Source organism: Cydia fagiglandana, chromosome 24 (genome assembly GCF_963556715.1).
Source record: "Cydia fagiglandana chromosome 24, ilCydFagi1.1, whole genome shotgun sequence".
NCBI classification, from domain to species: domain Eukaryota; kingdom Metazoa; phylum Arthropoda; class Insecta; order Lepidoptera; family Tortricidae; genus Cydia; species Cydia fagiglandana.
The window spans coordinates 4,112,062-4,118,338 of record NC_085955.1 but is presented as its reverse complement, the minus strand read 5'-3'; positions in this window follow the sequence as shown (position 1 = coordinate 4,118,338).

Below are 6,277 nucleotides of genomic sequence, written 5' to 3'. Positions count from 1 at the left end.
ACCGTTTGGCAGACTGTTAATCAGTGGGCCCCTTTAAGGATGGGATAGTATGATTCGCTGCCAAACTTCGGGTCTGTAGGAAGCGTCTATTCTGTACACCGTATACCTTAAAGCTACATCACTGTCCAGCCTACCTGTCGGGGCGGCACTAGTCCTCGCATTATAAGTGGAAGCCGCGGAGGTTGCGCAGGCGGCGCTCGATGTCGGCCACGTCCTCCTCGGGCTCGCGGGGCGCGCGCGGCCAGCCGGCGGGGGCGGGGGGGGAGGGCGGCGCGGGGTGGGAGCGGCGCCGCTCGCCGCCGGGCGCCATCTGGAAGCCGCCGGGGCTCTCGGTGCTGGCGGGGAAACTATGCTTTAAAATGCATTCTGGACAGTTCGAGATGAGGGGGACCGAAGGATTATTCAAAGGGATAGTAGGGAACGGTTACACCGTGCACGCTGTCGTCAAAAACATCGTAGTACGATTTAATATGAAATAGTACTGCAATATTCTACAGCCGGAGGAAGCATAAAGTGACTTATGAGTGGTTAAGGGTAGTTGTCCAATGTGTAAATCAATTTAAATATTTTCAAGCATAAACAAAAATATTATATTTTAAACATCAATATTTTAAAAGTAAAACTCCTATATAGGTACCTTGACTTTAAACAATAGTAAATTATTGTCGAGGCTCGGAAGTAGCTACTTGCAGGCTGAGGATTCGTTTTAAACGGACGACCTTCCCAAGTAGCACAGATAGCTCTATAACTACTCACTTTTAGTTCTGTCCAACGCTCTGTGCGTATTAAGACACTTATAAGAGCACACTCGTGGTCCTACAGCTGTATAATAGATCTCAGTGATATTTATATACCTTAGGGCTGATTAAAAGCTGCATTACGGCTCTGAAAACTACCATTAATACGCAAAGAGTGATATAAAGGTATATTTGCTATGACCCTATACAGCTTTAAGGGCTATCAAATGCTTTAACCGTTATAAGGTCTGTTTAGTGGATAAAATTACGCCAAGTGCTGTATAAGGCGGTAATTGTGGACTTTTATTACGTTGACTTATTAAGGGAGCACAAGTGAACTATTATGATGCTAATAGACGTATAATGAAACACATGTGGCACATAATACAGCTTGTCGCATAACATGTTTACCGCTAAGCAGCTTTTATTACGCTGACTTTTAAGGGAGCACGAGTGAACTAATATGAAGCCAATAGACGCATAATGGAACACCTGTGGCGCATAATACAGCTTATCGCTGAACGTGTTTACCACTAAGCAGCTTTTATTACGCTGACTTTTTAAGGAAGCACGAATGAACTATTATGAAGCTAATAGACGTATAATTATTAATATACTTTTACACCTCTGCCTTAAAAACAGATATTATTTAGTTTAGTGACGACGAACGCAGAGGTGAACATATTTATATTGAAGCAAAAACGTTTAGCGCAACGACACCATAAGTCATTTTGTTAAAGTGTTTAGTTAAATACATGATCTTTTATATATTAATGCGAGAAAGATGTTTGGGAATGCAAGTTTATTGACATTATATATATACATTATCTAAGAAAATTTCAGTGCGCCACGAAAATAATCAGGATTTATTTAAATTAATGATATAAATAAGCTATGTGTAAAAACTATTTCAGTGGTTTGGACAGAATTATGAGATAAAAAGTTAATATACGTTATAGGAAGTACTAAACTAATGATTTAGGTTAAGAACTCATGCACAAAACCTTATTGTTACCCTTAAAAGTTGGAAAAGTAATTTCAATTTTGTGGGTTATATACAATAAAATGGCGGTCAATGTTAAAAAGCAACATGAACCGTTAAAATTCTAATATGCAGCATACGACTGTTATATATCTGATAAAGATACTTAAGTGAACCACTATAAAGTCCAAGTCGTTCTTTCGATACTCTAGTGAACCTCTAAACAGTTATAAGGCATCTTGTGAACGTTAACGTTTAAACAACCGCTATACACAACAGTCTCAATGGTAGTATAATAGGCTGCTTAGCGGTAAACATGTTCAGCGCTAAGCCGTATTATGCGCCACATGTGTTCGATTATACGTCTATTGGTTTCATAATAGTTCACTCGTTCTCCCTTATAATAAGTCAGCGAAATAAAAGCTGCTTTAGCGGGAAACATGTTCAGTGATAAGCAGTATTATGCGCCCCATGTGTTTCACTTATACGTCTATTGGCTTCATATTAGTTCACTCGTGCTCCCTTAAAAGTCAGCGTAATAAAAGCTGCTTAGCGGTAAGCATGTTCAGCGATAAGCTGTATCATGCGCCACGTATGTTCCATTATCTTTTATTCAGCCCAACGTCAATATTTCCCGGTATTAGAGCGCACATGTGACATATTAACTGAATAAAGGGTAACTGGTGGTCTCTTACTCAGTCAATATACACCTTTTATAATTCCTGTTACCCCTTATAATTCCATTAAATTGCTGCTACAATGCTCTTAAGCAGCTATGTGAACTTAAGGCTGCATAATTTGTGCCCATTTAAGAGTTATAAAAGCTGAAAAGACGCTTATACAGCTCTTATGCAGCTTTTATATTCCAGCTTCAAGCGTATTCGTACTTCATTATGCGGCTGCTATACAGCTAATCTGTGCTACTTGGGTTGGGAGTCCGTTTAATTGAATCCGAAGCCAGCAAGTAGCCTTCCAGCCGAGTCATATATAGTGCTTTTCTCAAAAATGGTGCAAGAAATATAAATATCATAGAAATATTTTACAAAAGCAACGTTCTTACATATATATTTTGACAGAAAAAAGCCCTTGCCGCCTTTTTTTTAATAAAAAAGTAGAAGTGTATTTTTCTGCCAAAAATACCCCAACCTATTTGAGACATCTAAATAGTCGCGGTACTAATCATCTGTTTGGCTGTTTAATGGGCCTGTGCCTTCATTTGATATGGTCATTTCAACTTTTAAAAATTTTGGAACTCGACAAATAATGGAATTTTCACGCCACTGTTCGGAAATGTGGCAATAGATGGTCTAAAACCAAGCTGGAAAGTAGGCAATAGCTGTAGCACCTGAACTACCACTACTACAATGTTTCATTGTTATCATCATCTGTCATTGGTGACAGTTCGCTACAGCAATGAGTATAATTTAAAACATAAAAAACAATAAAAGGTCTTTTTTTGCGCAACTTTTTCCTTCAAAAATAAAATTAGGTTATTTATAGAACCAATTTCTTGTTTAAAAAAAAAGAAATGTCAAAACCATTCACTTAATTTTTTTTTAACAATTATCCATTCAGTTCACGCTTAAGGCGTTTTTTACTTTTATAGCTGTTTGTGTTTTTTTTAGCAAATCGCTTCTAATTTTAGAGTCGGTTTGAAGCAAATAACAGAAAAACGCCTCTTAAAAGTGGTAAAAAAAGTAAAAAAGGCGGGATCTGAAAATACTTACTGAATTGGATAGTGTAAATTGTGTTTGACTAAAAAATATAAGAAACGCGCTCGCTATAAAAATGAGTTCTTCTAGTGAAGAAAATGATATTCTTACGCTGACGCCTACTGAAATTCAAGAGACAGTACAGGCAGTGGCTAGTAATTTGCTACCAGAGAAATCGCGGGCTAGTACTTATAGTTATGCAAATGTTTTCTTATTTCCTCGCAGTAGTCGTGAAAAGCACTATGTAATGCCTCGGCCGGAAACGCTAAAGATGGACTCGTATTATTCGAACTCACTCGTCCATCTTTTGGCGGTTTTCCGTCCTCTCCTACAATGTACTATTGTATGCAACATGCAGCCCCAAAATCGAGACTGCAATGTTTTTAACTTTTTAATTTTGGTCTGACCATAAACTACGCGCTTCGCGACCTATTTTTTAGACGGCAAAGTCGACTTTGCCGTCCATTTTTGAGAAAAGTATTTTACCTATAACCCACATACTTCGTATGAATTCGTGACATAATATAAACAACAAAACGTTAAGAGTTGTCTCTGAAGTGAAGGATCTGGGTTTAAATTTCGACAGTGAACTACAATTTATTTCACATATTGACAAAATTTCAGCGAAAGCATACAGAATGATGGGATTCATTTTCCGCCAAAGCAAGGATTTTACAAACCCTAAGACTCTGCAACTTCTATTTAACGCATTTGTTAGGTCAAACTTAGAATACGCGACTACAGTCTGGAATCCTCATTTCAATGTTCACATCCACACAATTGAAAAAATTCAGAACAAATTTATTAGAACAATGAAATATACATTTAAATCTTTTAGCACTGACAATTTAGAGTCTCTTCAAACACGTAGAGAAATTCGAGATCAATTTTTTTTGTTCAAAATCTTACATGGCCTTATTGATTCACCTAATCTTTTATCTAAAATTTCGATTCGCTGTCCTAATCGGCGAACTCGCTCCACAAACATTTTTGCAATTGACTTTGGGCGCACTACATATGCAAGAAATAGCTTTTTAGCTAGAGCGTGTAGAACTTATAATGAAAAATTTTCTGATATTGATATATTTCATTTATCATTACAACAGTTTGTTTCTGCAATAAAAAGTACAGTTAATGGTAAAAATAATATCCATTAGTAATTATATTACATCATACTTTCCAATGTTCGCATGTTGTTTTAATGTGTGTTATTACATCAATTCAAGTTAGGTATTCGAGTTATGCATGTTGTAAATAATAGTACATTACTACAGAGGCCGGGACGAAAGGGGTTGCCGGCCGAAGAAATATAGACGGCCGAGCGAAGCGAGGTCGGATAGGTCTGAGCGCGGGCAACCCCATTTCCCGCCGAGGTATGTATAGTGCTTTTCTCGAACATGCAATGAAATAAATAAAATAAAAAATCCACGAAACCCAAGTTATATTTATAGAAAAAACTAAAAGTAATCTACACCCAAAATATAACCAACACGTACCTATATCATTATCACGCGTATGTTTTACACGAGTCGTATATTTTCATGTATCTTTGATTTTTTCGCCTTGTATCCGTCTGACTGTCGTTTTCGTCACATAAGTTTACATAGCCTTTCATGTTGATATCATGTTTTACATACATCGTTGCTTTATGCATGGAGTAAATAAGTATAATTTCCACAGTGTTGACGAATTTGTAGTTACATTTATTTAAAATATGCCACAAAACTGTTTCTAATAAACTGTAAGCCATTTTTCTTAGTTTCTCAAATAATAAAATTGCCATAAGCAACAATATACATACTTCGTCTTTGACTTGGCGGCAGAGGCAGCAAGTTATTTAAAATCAATTCTGCTTACGCTGCCAATTCCAACACACAATTACAATTAATATTAATTTCATTATTTCGTCGGAACTCATATTAAAGTAAAAAAATCAACAACGCACCATAAATCCAATAAAACAGAATGAAATTTTTTCAACGTTAGAGTCTGGCTACTGAAATTTTACCTAAGTTATTGGCGGGAAATTCAAAAAATCTCGGGCTGGTCATACTTTGTGTAGTAGGAATTATAGGTTTGATACTAGACAATATTTTGACAAGTAAGGTACCTAAGGAAATAAGTTAAATAAACGTTTACGTGCTCTCAAAGCCAGCTCACATAATTTCTACCACCATTTAAAGTACAATCAATGACAAACACATATGTTTACGTTCCAATATTTAGATTTTATAGATATATTTCAGAACTTTTAGTTTATCCGTTTCTTTATACACTTGTCCTGTTTCTGAGATTCAGGCATTAATAAATTCACGTACTTAATAGGCAAATGTTAGAACTAGTATTTAAAGTATCAAAATATTTATAGAGCACCAACCTCATAATTTGTTTACATTTGGTTAGGAGTTGTAAACATTGCAGTTTTTCGTTATACAACGCTACACGTCGACTTCGCACATTGTCGTAATTATTTACGTGTTTAAATAATAGTTTGCGAACCTCACTCAGTATAGAAATTATTAATATTATTTAAAATAGACCCCTTAAATCCAGCAAACAATTTGAATGAATGACATAAATTGACAACTGACTTTTAGCTTTTTTTAAAATCATAGACAATTGGTGATACAACAACGAAATATCTGTCAACAATTTTTGGCTAGCCAGACTCTACCTCCATAACAATTTAAAAAAAATAACTACGCGTGTTTGAGTAGACCTTTTTACCGCTAACGTTTAGATGAAATATTATAAATGTTTTTATTTGTGTAGTTAAATTTATAATTTAAGATTATAAAATTTGGTTAATAATGTATTATTTATTAAGTTCATGTTGATTTTATACA